Genomic DNA, 18,631 nt, shown 5'->3' on the forward strand with positions numbered 1-18,631 from the left:
AGGTTTGATTCCCAGTCTGGGCATATACAAGAATCAACCAAGCAATGCATAAATAAGGAACAATAAACCAATGTTTTTCTCTCCCTCTCTAATTAATTGGAAAAAAAAAACAAAACCCCTTTAAAATCTTTTGCAGGAAGGTGTTTCAGCTGTTTCACACTCCACAGCCTCTCCTATTCACACACATTCATTATACGTGCATACACATGTATGTATATATACACAGACATATTATATAATGATGTCCCAATATGGAATGCTCAAGGTATTCAGGAGTTGTGCTGGTTTACCTTCTAAATTTTGAGTTCTGTCCTTATACAGAGAAGCAAGTAATTTTAAAGATAAAATTCTGATAGTTACAAACTTTGGGGAAAGCAATGTGTGTGATTTGTGGACTTTGTTATGGTTTTCTATTTGTCCTGTTTTGTTTTTCTAATGCAGAAAGCTTTCCCAATTATATCCAAAACAAATGAATGAATATCATTATTGTTTTCCATCTAAGTAAAGTAACTTTAAACTCTCCTTGTACTTTCACCTCCAGAGACCCTGAACAAAGTCTTTTCAGGGAAGTAGGCAGCAAGCAATTGGGCATAGCCAAGTATATTTCTGCTAATAGGATCTTCCCTGAACTGCTCCTGCAGAGTTGGGATACTGTGGACATAAAGAGCAGAAGGGATCAGTGATTTTAGGTGGTGTATGTGTATTACCTTATGTAACCTTCACAATACAGGGGGTCCTCGGGTTACAACAGTCTCCACATACGACACTTCGAGTTTACAATGCTCACTCATAAAATTAAAAAAAATTGAGCCGTGGGAGCATTTCGGCTTATGCCATTAGTGTTGGTCTTATGGACTATGTGGGCGAACTAGTTTGGTTGGAATGGCAGAAGAATGTGTAGTAACATGGTACAAGAGTGAGGAAGTTGGCATCCCCCAGTATGCTTACCTACGCCATTTTGGACTGTTAAAAGCGCAAGTGTTCCATTTGTGTTAGGCTAGGGTGTGTTTCGAGTTCCACCAAATTGCAGGTTACATCACTGTCGTAGGAACAGAACTGTGTCGTAATCCGCGTCCTCCCCCATACCTTACCAACTAGGTAGGTGTTATGTACCTGTTTTGCAGATGAGGAAACAGTCTGAGAGAGGCTCAATCGTTGGGTGGAAGAGTTAGAACTGGAATCCATGCAGTTTGATTCTAGAACCTGAATCCTTAAACTGCTACTTGACCTTGCTTCCCGAGTAGGGCGGGAGGGTTTGCTCGTGGGATATTTTGCAGAAAACAAATTTGATAGTTAAAATTTGAAAACAGCATTCTGTAGTCTCTTCTTAGAGATTTACCGTATACAGTAAAATATTAAAGGTTCTGCAATATTTGAGAAGACCTGCAACAGAGAAGTTTACCTTAGTTTATGTTCCATGCTCTTAAATTTATGTGACCCTTTATTAAATGCCTATTCAAGCAGTATATAGTAAGTATCTGAAGGACACTTCGCTGAAACTTTTCTGATGGGTTCAGCAGTATGGTTTTTATTCCATTTTTCTAAGTGTCTTAACATAGTCTTTAGTGAACTGGTTATAAAATGCATACTTTGACAATTGAGCTTAGCAGTTCATGTTGTTCCTTGAGCCTGGCATTCACTTCCCTTGGCCTGTGGAAATTATATCATCCCGCTAAGCTCAGCGTAAATGCCACATCATTTACAAAAGCCTTCTGATTGCTTCCTTTTCTCCCTCTACTCCCCTGCTCCCCAAACCTTGCCATGGGTAGGTCTGTTGTCTGCTCAGGACCTGTCTTCATAGGTAATGATGGGGGAACCATATTTGGCTACTCAACAACATTTCTTTAAAGTCATGTTGAAGAAAGCCTGTGCTCATTTAAATCATCTCTCGTTCCAGCATGGATGTGGTCTGGGCAGTAAGTAGCTTGTCCAGCTTTTCATCTGGTTTGGCTGTAGTGTCCAATTCCTTAGTGTTTGACCTCTAGGTGGTGGTGTTGTATCATTTAAACATGGCTTCTAGCTTTCTGACTCCCACATATTGGCTGTGTTCTGATGGTTTAAATTGCCTCTATCACCCAAGTGTACACCTAACTTAGAGACCCAAAGAATCGCTGACATAATTTCCCTTGAAATAGTATTCAGGGCTGAGTTGGGGCATTTTATTGGAAATCGCAGTTTGCGATTTCCCCTTTTTGTATCTGTTAACAATTTTTTAACAAATTTGGATAGAACGAAGGTCATAATATCATTTGCTTCACGGGTTATGAGTTACAGAGGGACCTTAAGAAGACCACTCTATTCACATTCCTATAGCAGGTGAGCTACTTGCTCCCTATGCCATCTGCTGTAGATGTGTGTGCTCTTAAATGCTCCCAAGGAAGGAAATGCCACATACTTGACTAAAAATGCCTGCTTCCATCACTTTCCTTTGTCTGGAATGAGGTTTGTTGTAATCATTTCACACTTAAGAGTTAAAAGAGTGCAAAGGAAGAGGCTGCAGCCCATTATCCTTTTATGGACACTTGTTTTTCTTTCTTCTAGAGCCATCTCTCTCCACAGTCCCCAACTGTGACTTTGTTCTGCGAAGACAAATTTTAATGTGAAAAGAACTAGATACATCGGTGCATCTTCAGAACTGTTTAAAATATAATTGAGAAAACTGCTAAAGGGTAATTGAGTGGAGGGAAACTGGTTGGTGCCCCCCCCCCAAGTTCAAAGTGCCTGTTGTTGCCAATGTGTTGCCCTAAAAGTGTTGCAACTTCCACTTTAAGGTCCTTACACTTTTGTTTTCACATAAAAGTTCTTAGTTTATTTTATTTTAGAAAAGACATTTATTCAGCATCATGATCAGATTATTTATATTTAGCAATTAATAGTACTGATACAAAAAAAAAAGAAATCTACATTATAACCCTTTATTGGAATGCTTGACAGTTCCCACAGAACAGAAACTAAAACAACCTGTTGTACAATTAGTCACAAATAAAGTCCTCAGGTTTTTGTTTTTTTGTTTTTCCCGTTCACATGAGTAAAACCTGTCTTTGTAGCAGCAAAGGCACTGTGCACTAAGCCACTGTGCACTAAGCCACTGTGCTTGGCTTAGTTCACAAATCGGTTGTAACCTGTAGCTTGCCTGTCATTTCCCTGGCTCTCCTCTCCTGCTAAGCTTTGTTTCCTGGCAATAATTAAACCCTCTGCCACTGCCATAGCTACTGCTGTTTCTGGAACCACCATAAGCTGGTTTGGCAAAGTATTGGCCTCTACCAGCATAGGGACCAGAGCTTCTGTCTCCAAAGTTTCCTCCTTTCGTGGGTCCAAAATGTGAAGATTGTTGTAATTGACAAAATCATGGTAGCTTCCACCACCTCCAAAATTGCTTCCATGACTACTGCCAACACCACCTGCATGCCCTCCATTGTAATAGCTGTCATAGCTGCCACTCCCACCATAGCCACTGCCCAGCTTCCATAACTGTCCACTACTTCCATAGCCTCTGCTTTCTCTAGAGTGACCAGGGCCTCCTCTACAACCATCATCATTACCAGATCCTTAATAGCCATCTCCACTGCCACCATATCTACCACCACCATGGCTGCCACCAAAACCACCTTGACCACTGAGGTTTCCTCCATGATCAAAGTTGTCATTCCCACCAAAACCACCTTGATGACCACCTCCAAAGTTTCCAGAATCACTTCCACTTCTTTGGCTGGATGAAGTACTAACCATCTCTTGCTTAGATAGGGCTTGCCTTACTTCACAGTTGTAGCTATTCACAGTATGGTATTTCTGAATGACAGCTGTGTCTACAGAGTCATGGTCATCAAAAGGTCACAAAAGTAGGCCCTGGCCGGTTGGCTCAGTGGTGGAGCGTCGACCTGGCGTGCAGAAGTCCCGGGTTCGATTCCCGGCCAGGGCACACAGGAGAGGCGCCCATCTGCTTCTCCACCCCTCCCCCTCTCTTTCCTCTTTGTCTCTCTCTTCCCCTCCCGCAGCAAGGCTCCATTGGAGCAAGGATGGCCCCGGGCACTGGAGTGGCTCTGGTCGCAGCAGAGCGACGCCCCGGAGGGGCAGAGCATCGCCCTTTGGTGGGCAGAGCGTCGCCCCCGGGTGGATCCCGGTAGGGCGCATGCGGGAGTCTGTCTGTCTCTCCCCGTTTCCAGCTTCAGAAAAAGAAAAAAAACAAGGGTCACAAAAGCAAAGCCTCTTTTTTTGCCACTGTGTCAGTCAGTCATGATTTCAATCATTTAAATTTCCCATACTGTTCAAAATAACCTCTTAGGTGAAGTTCTTCAGTGTCTTCTTTAATACCACTGACAAAAATCTTTTTCACAATTAAGTGGGCACCAAAGTCTTTGAGAATCTTCTCTTGAGACAGCCCTCTTTGGTTCTATAACTCTTCCATCCACTGTGTGTGGCCTTGCCCTCATGGCTGCATCCACCTCCTCCACCGTGGCATCCATGACAAACCCAGAGCCTCTGAAGCACTTGGTGTTTGGATCGCTCATCACCACACAGTCAGTGAGCGTTCCCCATCACTCAGAATGGCTCCTCATCGGTAGGTTCAAAGCTCACACCTCCAACAAAGAGCTTCTACAGCTGTTCTGGTTCTTTGGGAGACTCTTAGACTTGACTTAGACAGGACAACTGTGGGAGGGGAAACTTGAATGATCCTTACTTGGCAGTGTCCACCAGCAGAAAGCCAAAGTCCTTAGTTTATTCTCATGAAAAATCTGCACAATCACCGCAGATAAAGTGACTGAAAAATCTTTACTCCTGTTGTCCAATCTCCAGCTCACATTTTGCCAGCTCCAGCACTGGTCTTTGCAGTCCCCTGACTTACTTTGTTCTGTTCTAGCGTTCCTTTCTCTGTGTTCTTGAGGTCGTCTTCTTGTACTGGCTATGTCTTGCAAGCCTGTGGGTTCATATTTTTTTGTGTAATCCAAGGAATCGTAAATCACGCCAAAGCCAGTTGTCTTGCCACCACCAAAATGAGTTCTGAATTCAAACACAAAGATGAGATCTGGTGTGGTTTGATACATTTTGGCTAATTTTCCCCAAATATTTTTCTTGGGTACTGTTGCCTTGCCAGGGTGAAGGACGTTAGTGGCTATTTGTTTCTGCTGAAGTGTCCTGTTGGTCATGAGCTTACTGGTCTGGATAGTTACTGTGTTGTTCACGATGGTGGCTGGTCTTCAAGCAGCTGGGTGGGTGGGGTGGGGGGGAACAGAGAAGAGAAGGTCCTTACACTTTAAAAGGCATCTTTTGGCCCTGGCTGGTTGGCTCAGTGATAGAATGTCCACCTGATGTGTGGAAATCCTGGGTTTGATTCCTGATCAGGGCACACAGGAGAAGTGACCAGCTGCTTCTTCACCCCTTTCTCTGCTCTATCTCTCTATTTTCCTCCTACAGCCATTGCTTGATTGATTCAACATGTCGTCCCCGGGATACTGAGGATGGCTCCGAGGAGCCTCTGCCTCAGGTGCTAAAAATAGCTCAGTTGTGACTATGACCCTAGATGGGGGTTGCCGGGTGGATCCTGTGAGGCACATGTGGGAGTCTGTCTCTCTATCTTCACTCCTCTCACTTAAAATAAATGAAAGGCGAGCCTGACCTGTGGTGGCACAGTGGATAAAGCGTCGACCTGGAAATGCTGAGGTCGCCGGTTCGAAACCTTGGGCTTACCTGGTCAAGGCACATATGGGAGTTGATGCTTCCAGCTCCTCCCCCCTGTCTCTCTCTCCTCTCTCTCTCTCCTCTCTAAAATGAATAAATAAAAATAAAAATAAATTTTTTGGCCTGACCTGTGGTGGCACAGTGGATAAAGCGTCGACCTGGAAATGCTGAGGTCGCTGGTTCAAAACCCTGGGCTTGCCTAGTCAAGGCACATATGGGAGTTGATGCTTCCAGCTCCTCCCCCCTTCTCTCTCTCTGTCTCTCTCTCTCTCTCCCTCTCTCTCTCCTCTCTAAAAATGAATAAAGAAGAAAAAAAATTATTAAAATAAATGAAAGGCATCTTTTGAGCTAAAGTGATCAAATATCAGAAGATTTATTTGATTTAATATAACATAACCTGCAGAACTGACAGAAGTTTGGGCTATAAAAATGGAATATTAATTTTCTATGATTTTTTTTAATTTTTAGTTTTTTTTTTTATTTTTTACAGAGACAGAGAGAGGGATAGGTAGGGACAGACAGACAAGAACGGAGAGAGATGAGAAGCATCAATCATCAGTTTTTCGTTGCAACACCCTAGTGGTTCATTGATTGCTTTCTCATATGTGCCTTGACCGTGGGGCTACAGCAGACCAAGTAACCCCTTGCTAAAGCCAGCGACCTTGGGTCCAAGCTGGTGAGCCTTGCTCAAACCAGATGAGCCAGCGCTCAAGCTGGCGACCTCGGGGTCGCGAACTTGGGTCCTCCTCATCCCAGTTCGACGCTCCATCCACTGCGCCACCACCTGGTCAGGCTTTTTATGTTTTTTAAAAAAGAGGTACCTGTACCCTCATTTTGGTAAATTGTAAATATTCTTTCTTTTATTTCCACATCCTCTTTCGGTCTCTATTCAAACAGTCATGCAAACTTTGTGCTTCAGGTAATGAGTCAGCTGAGAAGGGAATGTTTATTTATTTGAGCAGACTGGGCCTATCTTATTGTGAAAAGCAGTACTGGAATTCCCTGTACTGGGACTTTATAGCTTTGGGAGACCAACTGAGAAGTAGGTCTTATAGCCCTACTGACCATTTCCCTAACACCTGTCTTGACTTTGGAATAGAGTTGTTTACCATTTCCATGCTTGGAGCGGTGGGGGGGGGGGGGGCTTTTGCTGCTCTATGACTCTTCCTGGTTAGATGTCTAACCAGGGCTCTGTTTCCTCACTACAGGACTCCTGTGGCAGTCTATTGACAGAAATGGGATGATTGAGGAAGGCAGGCCATTTGGCACAAAGGAACTCATTTAGGTGTCAGGGAAGACCAAGGTCGTTCAATCAATGGAAGGAGGATCACTGGGAAAGAGATCAGAATGACCCCTGCAGTGAAAAGAAAACCAGGTATTCTGTGAAATGTGAAATACAGCACAGATATGTGAAGAATGAGAACAAATGAGAGACCTTGATTTTGCCTGGGAGTATTGGTGACTTTGAAAGAACTCCAAACTGGAGGTTTGGGCCACTTTATATTTCTGTAGGTCCTCTCCTCTCCCATGTATTATTAAACCCCTAAATTATTTAGTTTTTATTTCTTTCCAATCCAAGATAATGGCTGTAGAAGTGCTTGGTTAACTGGCATTCTTTTTTATTTTACCCCATTCAGGCCAGACCCTTCCCACATTTTACCTCAATTCTTATAAGAGCCTCAGCTTGTCACTTAGATTCACTTTATTTTCAAAATCTGGACTAGCCTATAATATAATAGTATTATTTTTGTTATAGTAATTATTAATATTATTAATAGCATGATATTTGAATGCATACAACTTGCCAGTCATTGTGCTAAGAGCTTTACTTGTACCTTCTCATATAATCTACCCAATGCCATGAGATGGGAGCTACTTTGTGGTCCATTTATCAGATGAGACAACTGAGGCACAGAGAGGCTAAGGAACTTGCAAGAACATATTGCTAATTATTTGCAGAGCTTACACTTGATGTCCCAGGTGTCTGGTGCCAGAGCAAACATCTGCTTTCTTGGCAGTAGCAGAGCTCCTTAGAAACTGAGTCTACATAAGGAGGAAGGATAATGGCTACACGGGGACTCTGAACAGCTTGCCCCAGAACTCTGCAGGAGTAAGCTGTAAACACCCATGTGGCGAAGGCGGGATACCTGCTCACCAAACAAGTTTCCTCTTTTTGGGCACAGGGACAACATTTTCAGCCTCCTTTGCAATCAGGGATGGTTATGTGATTGAGTTCTGGCCAATAGAATGTGAGTGGAAGTGGTGCATACCACTTTTAGGCCTAGCCCCTAAGATCCTCTCATGTATGATCCTCCATGCATAATCCTTTTCCCTTCCACCAGATTGCTGCCCATGCGCACAGCAACACTGTTGTAAATGAAGAGCCTTGACATGGAAGGAACCTGGATTCCTGGGTCACACTGTGGAAGGCTCATTGCTGATCAGAAACACTGGCACTGGACTGTTACATAAGCAGTGAATAAATGTCTCTGATGTGAGATTTTTCAGATTATGGGCTTTATTTGTTATAGCAGCTGGTGTTATTTTAACTTAACACCTATCTGCTATATGGGTCATGATTCTTAGCTAGGAGCTCAGGGCAGGTAGGGAGTGAGAAAGGAAATAACCTCTGTAAAGAAGTGAATCAGCCTGATCAGGCGGTGGCGCAGTGGATAGAGCATTGAACTGGGATGCAGAGGGCCCAGGTTCGAGACCCCGAGGTTGCCAGCTTGAGCGCGGGCTCATCTGGTTTGAGCAAAGCTCACCAGCTTGGACCCAAGGTCGCTGGCTCGAGCAAGGGGTTACTTGGTCTGCTGAAGGCCCATGATCAAGGCACATATGAGAAAGCAATCAATGAACAACTAAGGTGTCGCAACGAAAAACTGATGATTGATGCTTCTTATCTCTCTCTCTTCCTGTCTAACTTTCACTCTGTCTCTGTAAAAAGAAAAAAAGAAGTGAATCAGAAAGATCCAGTTTTTGTGGCCAGTTGCAAAATGCTAAAAAGAAAGTTTTCTAGCCAAGAAGATTATAATGACCAGAGAATTTGAAGTGTAGTATTTGCTGGATACTCTTCAGGGCAAACTCCTAATGCAACGAATTCCCTATATGACTCTAGGAGTCAATGGATGGGTTACAGGGGTTCTGAGATCTCCTGAATTTGTGTGCAAAATTACATGTACCAACTGGACAGAGGGAAGCTTTCTCTGTGTTCTCCAAGGGTCTGCACTAAAAAATGTGAAGGACCAGTTGTAAATCTGGACATGAACCACTCAGGATCTTATTTAGAACAGAAATGAAAAACTCGATTTGGCTGAATGTTCTGGATTTCACAGTTTTTTTTTCACGGGGTTTCCAAACTTCCCCCTTGTATGTGTAAAAACTATAAAAGGAGAGCTTTTCTTGAAACCAATACATATGGTACAAGTGTCAATGAGCAAGTAAAATAGCCTGGGTGAAGGAAATACATGAATATAAAATGTACTTGTCTTGTGGTCAAGTGGTATAGCTGTCCGGCCAACTTCCTCTTTTCTGTATCTCATAAGTGTCTTCATCCTTCAAATCCCTTGGTGCTCCCTCCTTTAATGAGCCTTATCTGCTCCTTCTTTTCCCTCTTTTTTTTTTTTGTATTTTTCTGAAGTGAGAAGCCGGAGGTGGAGAGACTTCTGCACATACCTGATCAGGATCCACCCGGCATGCCCACCAAGGGGTGATGCTCTGCCCATCTGGGGTGTTGCTCTGTTGCAACTGGAGCCATTCTAGTGCCTGAGGCAGAGGCCATGGAGCCATGGAGCCATCCTCAGCACCTGGGGCCAACTTTGCTCTAATGGAGCCTTGGCTGCGGGAGGGGAAGAGAGAGACAGAGAGGAAGGAGAGGGGGAGGGGTGGAGAAGTAGATGGGCGCTTCTCCTGTGTGCCCTGGCTGGGAATTGAACCCGGAACTTCCACATACCAGGTTGAAGCTCTACTTCCCTTATTTTAAAAAATATTTTATTTATTTTCAGAGAGAGGAAAGAACGGGGAAAGGGAGCAAGAGGTATCAACTCATAGTTGCTTCACTTTAGTTTTTCATTGATTGCTTGTCATATGAGCCTTGATTGGGTAAGCCCAGGGTTTTGAACCAGCGACCTTAGCATCCCAGGTTGATGCTTTATCCACTGTACCACCCCTGGTCAGGCCTTTCTTGATCTCATTTCTCAGTGAGACTCCTGGCCTACATTCTGGCCCTTCTCATCTCCTCTTTTAACTATTCTACTTGTATAAAGAAATCCTACAAGGGCCATCACTAAGCCTAGGCAGGGTCTGTGCATTTTGCATCCACCAAGAGTGCTCAGAACAGGCCTGACCTCCTACTGCACACCTAATACATACTCTGCTGTGCTAGGGAATAATGGGAAAAATGTAAACAGCAGGACTGGAAGCTACAACTTCTGACCTGTGAAAGATTTCTTAGAAACAGGGATGTCTGGGCTCTCCGTGGGTGACAAATATTTACTGGTTGCCTGCTCTGAGCTAGGGTTCAAGCCAGATGTTTATTCATTCATTGAACAAATATTTAAGAGTGCCTAACAGGTGCAAGGCTCTGTTCTAGGTTCTGGGAATCTATCAGTGAATAAGATAGCAAAATTCTTGCCATTATAATGTTGACTGATTTCTTTCTGGCAAAAGTTGGAATGCAAACGGAGGAAAACAAAGGCTCAGAGGAGTATAGTGATGTGCCCTAAATTACACAGCTGCTAAATGAGTGTCCATCTTCGGACTCCAAGTCCCAAGGAGCTTGTCAACATGCAAAAGGGAAGGAGGAGAGATACGAAAGATATTAGAGGCAATTTAACAAAGAGTTCTCTTTATTGCTCTTTTTAAAATGTAAGAATGAAAAGCTTTATGTCAAAATGTACTATTCAGAAAACAGGAAAAACCCTTAGGAAAAACTATTGCTAATGTATAATAGAAAAAGTTAATATTCTTAGTACAATTTCACAAATCAGAAAGAAACACACTCCAAAATAAAGTGAGGAACAGATATCAGTATATGACATGCACATGCAAAGTAGAAGAGGCCATAAACATAAAAAACCCCCCCCAAAAATTAAAAATAATAGGAAAATGCATATTAAAATAACAATGGGCTTTCCTTTTGCTATCAAATAGGCATTCTTTTCAAGGGATGATACTCCATGTTGATGAGGGTTAAGAACAAGATCTCTCACACATGCTTTCGCAATCAATTTTAGGATGTTTTTAAGTGGATTGATTCTTGTATCTCTCTAACAGATTTGAAAAGTCTTACTTTTTTATACTTCTTTAATAGTGATTTCCAATTTTTGCTACAGTGAATGTATATCCTTTTTATAATTAACAATATACATATATGTATTTTAACCCTTTGAGTAGTACGAACGTTCTACTGCCTCCTGACCGTCCAGAGTAACTGGAACTAATTTTATTTTTTGAAAAAAACCAAAAAACAAAAACAAAACTCACTCCTGGGGGTCAGCGAGCGTGAAAAAAAACCTCACTAATCAAAGCGTTAAAGAATCCTATAAAAATTGAATGGCAGATGAGGAGGAGATGTTTATTGGTTTTTAACATGCAGGAGAGCATGGTCCTAGAATTGGAATAGGAGACCAAGTTGATTGTCTGCAGTTTCTATGGCGTCACATTGCCCTTCTTCTGTGCATGCTCACCTGGCCAGTCTGTGGTTCTCTTCCTTTCAGCTCCTACTCAGAGGCTAAGCACCACGCCCTCTAGTTCTCTGAGTGTGGTCTGTGCAGTTTCCATTGTTACACTGTATGCCTTTATAGCAGTGGTTCTCAACCCCAGCTGCACTATAGAACTACTTGGGGTGATTTTAAATAATAGTGATTCCTGGTCCATCCCAAACCAATTAAATAAGGCTGTTCCCATGTGGCTTCATGTAAGTTAGTGCTGTTTGAGAACCAGGGCCCTGGATCCACCCACATCTGGTTGTTTGCCAGGCCTTGGTCATGTGACATGCTATAGGCTTGTTGAATTGACTGAAATGGGATGGTCTCCCAGCTCCTCAAGCACAAAGAGTTCTGATTTTGACACTCCTTTTTTTTTTTTTTTTTTTGTATTTTCTGAAGTGAGAAGCGGGGAGGCAGACAGCCAGACTCCCGCATGCACCCAACCAGGATCCACCCAGCAAGCCCACCAAGGGGCAATGCTCTGCCCATCTGGGGCATCGCTCTGTTGCAACCAGAGCCATTCTAGCACCTGAGGCAGAGGCCATGGAGCCATCCTCAGTGCCCTGGCCAACTTTGCTCCAGTGGAGTCTTGGCTGTGGGAGGGGAAGAGAGAGATAGAGAGAAAGGAGAAGGAGAAGGGTGGAGAAGCAGATGGGTGTATTTCCTGTGTGCCCTGGCTGGGAATCGAACCCAGGACTTCCATATACCGGGCTGACACTCTACTACTGAGCCAACTGGCCAGGGCTCCTTTTTTGTTTTTTGACGTGTCAAACAGAGACATAAAAGAGATGCTGGGTGTATATTTGTTAGTTAGGACACCATTTGTTTTCTTTTAAATTCCTGGGTTGTGTTAGCTGTAAGTATCTACAGTTAGTACCAGATTTGTTATAAAAATTTCAAAGCAAGATTTTTTTGAATTTTTCTTTTTAAAAAAAATTTATTTTAGAGAAGGGGTGAGAGAGAGAGGGAGAGAGAGAAGGAAACATCAATTCTCATATATACCTTGACCAGGCAAGCACAGGGTTTTGAGCCAGTGACCTCAGTGTTCCAGGTTGACGATTTATCCATTGTGCCACCACAGGTCAAGCCCAAAGCAAAATGAATTTGATTCACTTGGTTAAAGAAATATGTTACTTTGCACTATTTGACAGAGCAACAGTTAGCCACCACAGGGTAGTTACTGTAGTTATCTATCTCTGGCACTTGGTAGCTGTCTAACAAATATAGGATGAAAGAGGGTCTCTAGCTCCTTCTACCCCTTCTACCATTTACCACTAAATTTTAATCTCAGAATTAAGTTGAATATCATTGTTTTGGTGATGTTTTACCCTTAAAACTTGCAAGCCCTAAGTATTCTTCAAAGCAAACCAATTCATGGGCTAGTACATGTTCAAGAGCATTCACTCGAAAACCTTAGCGCCTTTAGATGGTCTGTCATTTCCTCAAACGCCAGCATTTGCTCTCCTCTAAAATCCTCCCTTCCTCTCTCCTCCGACTCAAGACTCTGAAACACAGGTCTGAGCCTCACCAAACTTCTCTCTCTTGCGTCTGCTCCGTTGGCAGGCATGGTACTATGAAAGCAAATGTCACTGCGGCAGCCATAATTTAAGACGTCCTTTTAAAAAATTCCAATTTCATCATTTCACAGAAGAATAGATCAATATTTCTACAGTTAAGAGTTTAGTTAAAAACCCTGCTGTGCAATGAAATAATGCATCTGCTATTGGCGTAGAGCGACTGGGATGTTAATTCCCTGGTTTTGTGTCAGTTAAGGGCAAATTAGCCTTCCAGCACCAGTCATGACTCATTATGTCATTATGTAGAAGGCACTTACTGTACCTCCACTACTATGCAATTTAGATCCAATAAAAATTGTGACAGCGTTTTTATCCACTTCATTAAGCTACTAATTTCTTGTAAAAAAATGTACATTAATCTTTTTATAGCTTCATGCAGAGTGGCATATTTTTAGACGCGAACATTGATTAGGTCCTGGTTAAGAATAATTTTCACAGTACTTTTAAGAAATGTAAATAAAGTTACAATAATTTAATTTTTCAACATAGTTATGACAGTATTGATCTTAAAATGAACATGTTGGCTGAATTAAATGTGTAGCCCAAATGAAATACAGACTGAATATTTAAACATGCAACAAATTACAAAGCATGGCTTAACAATACCCTGCAAACAGAATGAAGGGAGGGAACGTGAACTTCCCCAGAAAATATTAATTGCTCATATTTTAAAGATGTAAATGGGGATTTTTTTTGACATCTGACTTTTCTTACCCAAATGTTTAAAAAATACAGTAAAAAATTGTCTTCCTCCTTTGATTTTTCATTCCTTGTGAAGTATTCATGACTCTTCTGCCTGAATGCATTAAAGAGAAGTAGAAAAAGTTCCCTGTCCCTGGGCTGTAATGTTAGTAGGTTGGAGTCAGAGAAAATGTGCCCCAAGGTTGTCAGAGGGTCGTGTAGGCAGCCACAGGCAGGGCGTTGGCATCTGGGTACTGGGTGCCAGGAGCTGCTCCTATTCACTCCGAGCACCTATCCTACCTCGGTCATCTTTTTATCTTTAATTTTTATTTATTTATTCATTTTAGAGAAGAGAAAGAAAGAGAGAGAGAGAGAGAGAGAGAAAGGGGGAAGAGCAGGAAGCATCAACTCCCATATGTGCCTTGACCAGACAAGCCCAGGGTTTTGAACCGGCGACCTCAGTGTTCCAGGTCGATGCTTTATCCCCTGCGCCACCACAGGTCAGGCCTACCCTGGTCTTTTTTGAACTGGGCTGACCAAACATGAGTCACGTCTTCATGGACCGTAAAAGTGAACTCTAAAGGATGGCTGACATTTGATGTCATTGCGCAGACCTTCCATTAGATCCTGACCTTCCTCGCTGGACCTTGTCTCTGTGCTCTGGACTGAGCTGCAGTCTGACTGTGCTTCCTCTAGCAGTGTAGTCTTCTGCTTTCCTAGGCCAGGGAACCCCAGCTCTGTCCTGGCCTTCAAACCTACCCCGTTCCAGCCCTTGGCAAGAGGCGTGCAGGGAGTGAGAGGGGGTGTGGGACGATTGGACTTTATCACAGGAAACAGGTAGAGTGTGAACAGTACTACGCTTTAGTACTTTTCTCCCAGAAAATAGCTGTGTCTCCTCTCCAGTTATGTTCCTGTCTTCTGCAAGAAGGCTTTGTGCTGGGTGATTAGAAAGGGCTGTTATAGCACTGAAGTTCTAAGACTGAAGACCCTCTTAAATAGGAATTTGTCCCTGGGATATCCCTGGCGGATTGTGTGTGGATGCTTTCAATGCTGGGAAGCTCACTTTTCTTGTTTTGTTTTTTGAATGTATTGACTCTTGTATCTTTCCCAAAAGGATTTAAAGTGGGGGTGGGAAAGGGCTCCCTGCCTTATAACATCCTCTTCACTCTCACTGAGACTGCACAGGACAGAGCAGCTCTCACATCCAGGCACATGCAGTATGAAAGCTGCTGCAGCCGCTGCTAAAGGTAATGATGTTCCTGGCACCACTGTCAAGGTCCCTGGTCCTGGGAGTATGCATGTCCCCTAGTAAGGTCTGTGTGTGGTCCAAGGCCTGTCTGTAGCCCGTAGTTCCAGCAGCCTCTCTCTGGCCCTTGGTTGCCCTTTGGAGAACCCACAATGGCTGCAGATGGTCATTCTGCTTTTTGGCTGCTCCAGACCCTGGGCCCAAACAGTCTTTCTCCTGGGGCTTCCCTAAAGCTGCACCTTTCCACGGTGGCTGCTGCCGCCTCCCAGCTGTTGACTGCTGGTCTTGCTGTTCCTAACAGCAAAGCTCCTGTGGTTGCTGTTTCCATCTGTGCTGTGACTTACCTGTTAGGAGGGGCAGTCAGTCTCAGCCCTCCTCTCCCAACGGCATCACTGCTGCTCCGTGAGACAGCCAGTAAACTGAGATCCAGACAGGCAAAGTAACTCGCCCAAGGCCACACAGCTCTGAAGCAGTGAGCCCAGGACTAGCACCCTGGCTTTCTAATTCAAAACCCTGCACTCAGGATATCAGAGCTCACAAAATGCTTTTGGTGACACACAGGATCGTGGTCAGGAGCCTGGACACTGCAGCTGGGTCGATTTGGGTTCAAAATCCAGGTCTTGCACTTACTAGTTCACTTAGTTTGGATAAGCTTTAGGTAGCTTACCCAGTTTTTCTGAACCTCTGTTTCATCTAGTATAAAATGGAGATAAATACTTTTAACCCCGTAAGGTTGTGCAAAATTTAAATGAGATAAGATGTGAAGTACTCAGCCTTACACTTGGCATATATTAAACTCAGTAAGTGGTAGCTTGTATTATTATTATTATCATCATCATCATTATTACTACTACTTCATTCAAATCTCACCATAATACTATGCAACAGGTATTTGCTTATTCATTTATCGATATTTATAATCACAATAGCTGGAATTGACAGAGGGAAAGATGAGCCCGGCATGGTGTGTTGAGATGTCCTTGAAGCCTGCTCCTGTGTTTCTTTCTGCCTGTTCCCGGCATCATTTTGTAAAGCTCAGACCTCCAAGTTCCTGCCTCCTCCTTCCTTTCACTGCCCAGGCTCAGAGATGCTGAGCCTCACTGCCGGTGACCTCCGGTTCTCAGGAGGCCACTGGGATGACACCAATGCAGTGGCTGGGGAAGCAGGATCTTGCCCGGAGGAGGAGCTGAGCTGTGCCCCGAGCTATCCAGCCTCTCTCTCCAGGAAGAAGTAGTGTTCTGGGGTCACCTAATTACTCCCCACAGAAAGCTCTTTCAACTTAAGTATAGGGTTCTGTTCTGTGACGCTGTCTGCAAGGCAACCCCGGGGAAACTGGCGGGAGGTTAAGTTCTGTTTCTCTTCAAAACAATGATTCCTTTGAGGTTGATATAAATACTCAATCAGTTTCCTATTATGACAACTGAAGGAGCAGTTGGCTGCATCTTCATAATTAGGACTTGAAGAAAAGTCAATGGCAGTGAATAAATTAGACTTGGATGCTTTTTTCCCTCGTGTCCTTCTTCTCCTGTACTGTACACCTTAGTACCCTCCCGGGGCCAGTGGCCTCTCCTGCCCGAAGCATCGGGCTGAGGGGGGGAGGGGGCTGTGGCGGTCCTGTCCCCGCCAGGCTGTGAAGTCCCAGAGTAGGAGAAGCTTAGGTTTGCCGGCTCTTTTGCCAGATGGCATTTGATACGAATATTGATGTTGATGGCGTTTGGATAATGCCGCTGTCTGTGGCAGGGGCTTTATTACTGTTATGCACAGTGCAGTCCTGGAGGGAGCCATTGCGTTTAGTTACCTTTGTGTGCAAGTTGCAAATGTTTAACAGGCAATTATCAGGAGACAATGTTCTGGGGATTCGGATTTCTTCCTGGATTCCCAGGCCGGTTCTGCAATTAGTTCGTGCCGCAGGGCTCAGGAGCCTTGAGTCGGTTGGCGATGCCTGAGATCATTCATTTTCGTGAATGATCTCGTCATTCTAATCACTGCCGTTTGTCCTTCGATCATTTCCCATTCTCTGGCCGAGCGGGGGGCAATGGTGGTATCTGCTTTGTTGCAACCTCTTCACACCAGATACATCAAAACCCTACCTTTTACACTTCCTGGGGGAGTTTGAGCTTCTTCCTATTAAAAATGAATAATAAAATCCTCTGCTTTCAACCTAATGGGGTTAGTAGGAGGTGTTTAGCTTTTTATAGCTACCTGGATGATCGAAGGAGGCAGATGAAGCCATCGCAAAATTAAGGAAGAGGTCATCATTAGAAGGCCAGGGACCGAAGTCTTCTAAAAGCATTTCTGGTCTTAATTCAAAGCGCCTCTCTGGAGAGCGTCAACGAGTAGAGGCCATCGGTTTCCTCTGTGGGAACTAAAGCTTTGGCGAGGTGGGTACTGGATAGCATGCTCCTCTTCAAATCCATGGAAGGACTAGTCCCTTCAGAGCAAAGATGGCACTTTCAAGATGGATTATCTGGCGAATAATTAGGCCTGTTTCCTCACATCACATAAAGTCCTTGTGAGAAATGGATGAACGAATGAATGGGACCTCAGGTGTTTTCCTGGGTCCTGGAAAATGGTTTCAGAGGCCAGGCTGGCAGTTGCTACTGACCAAATGCTCCTGGGAGCTGAGTTATCAGGCAAAATGGGAAATCAGGAGGCTGAGCTGAACTTCTGGAAACAGCATAAAAATGGATTGTTGTGTGTGCTCCCAGCGAAGCTCTAAATCTGAATACAAAATAGAGAAGATGCTCTTTTGCTCCTTTCAGACTAATGATTTTGTCCTTTTTCCCTCTCCTCCTCGTTTTATTTCTTCATCTATAACATCTGCAAGAGGGCAGCCAGACTAATAAAACTGTGCTAAGCTCGCCTAATGCCAGCCATTGATCCAAGGGTGGGACCTGATTAATCAATGGGATTTTAGCGGTGTTCAGTCCCTGAGGGACTTCAGGCCCAAAGACAGTTCTTGCTTCAGCAGAGGGGAGGAATCTGAGAACTGATGGAGAATTCTCTCTGTGGATTCTGGGAGGTGGGGAGAGGGGAAGTGCTCCCCCCCCCCCCCAAGCAGCCTTTGTAGCAGTTTTGGACAGTCACCTTGGGTGTTTGATGGCCTTGCTTTTGGGTTGCTCACATCCTCTGCAGTGTGACATCACTGCAGGATTCTCTGGGCTCCTGAGCTGGGTGCTGTGGGAGATGGAAGGGGATTTCTAGAGCAGAGAAAACCTCACCTGACATACCAGGCACCTCTCACATAACTACAGGCCTGGGAGATCATCTTCTTTACCCCCCTATTGGTGTGCAGTAGAGGAAACTGAGACCCAGAGTGGGAAGGGCCTCGCCCAAGGTCATCTAGTAATGCTGCAAAACTAGAATTCAAGTCTCCTGGGGCAACCTCTCACCCTCCCTGTATCAATAAAGTTGAGAGTCAGGATTAGACTCTGTAAGCAGCCTCATGAGAGAATCAAAGTGTTGATACAAGCAGGTGTAGAGAATTCAGGCAGCATATAGACACCCAGACTGAAGAATTCAGTTTCAAAATAACATATTAACAGAAATAAGCTGTGTATTTCTTTTCTTCCTTTTTCTTGCATATGTTTTTTATTGCATGCTATCACATTTTCAAAAAGTGTATAAGACACAGATGTAACTTGACAAACTATAAAGCAAATACATTTGCAATCACCACCCAAATCAAGAAATAGAGTAGTACCAGTCCCCTCAAAAACCACTGTGTGTCCCCTTATTTCAAA

General features: G+C 43.9%; 1 pseudogene; it reads right to left on the bottom strand.

Annotated features, from left to right (window-relative positions):
- Positions 1-512: 512 nt before the first annotated feature.
- Positions 513-4,508, bottom strand: LOC136330057 (heterogeneous nuclear ribonucleoprotein A1-like; annotated as a pseudogene).
- Between the last annotated feature and the right edge of the window lie 14,123 nt (positions 4,509-18,631).

The sequence above is a fragment of the Saccopteryx bilineata genome, chromosome 3 (assembly GCF_036850765.1).
Source record: "Saccopteryx bilineata isolate mSacBil1 chromosome 3, mSacBil1_pri_phased_curated, whole genome shotgun sequence".
In the NCBI taxonomy this organism is placed as follows: Eukaryota; Metazoa; Chordata; class Mammalia; order Chiroptera; family Emballonuridae; genus Saccopteryx; species Saccopteryx bilineata.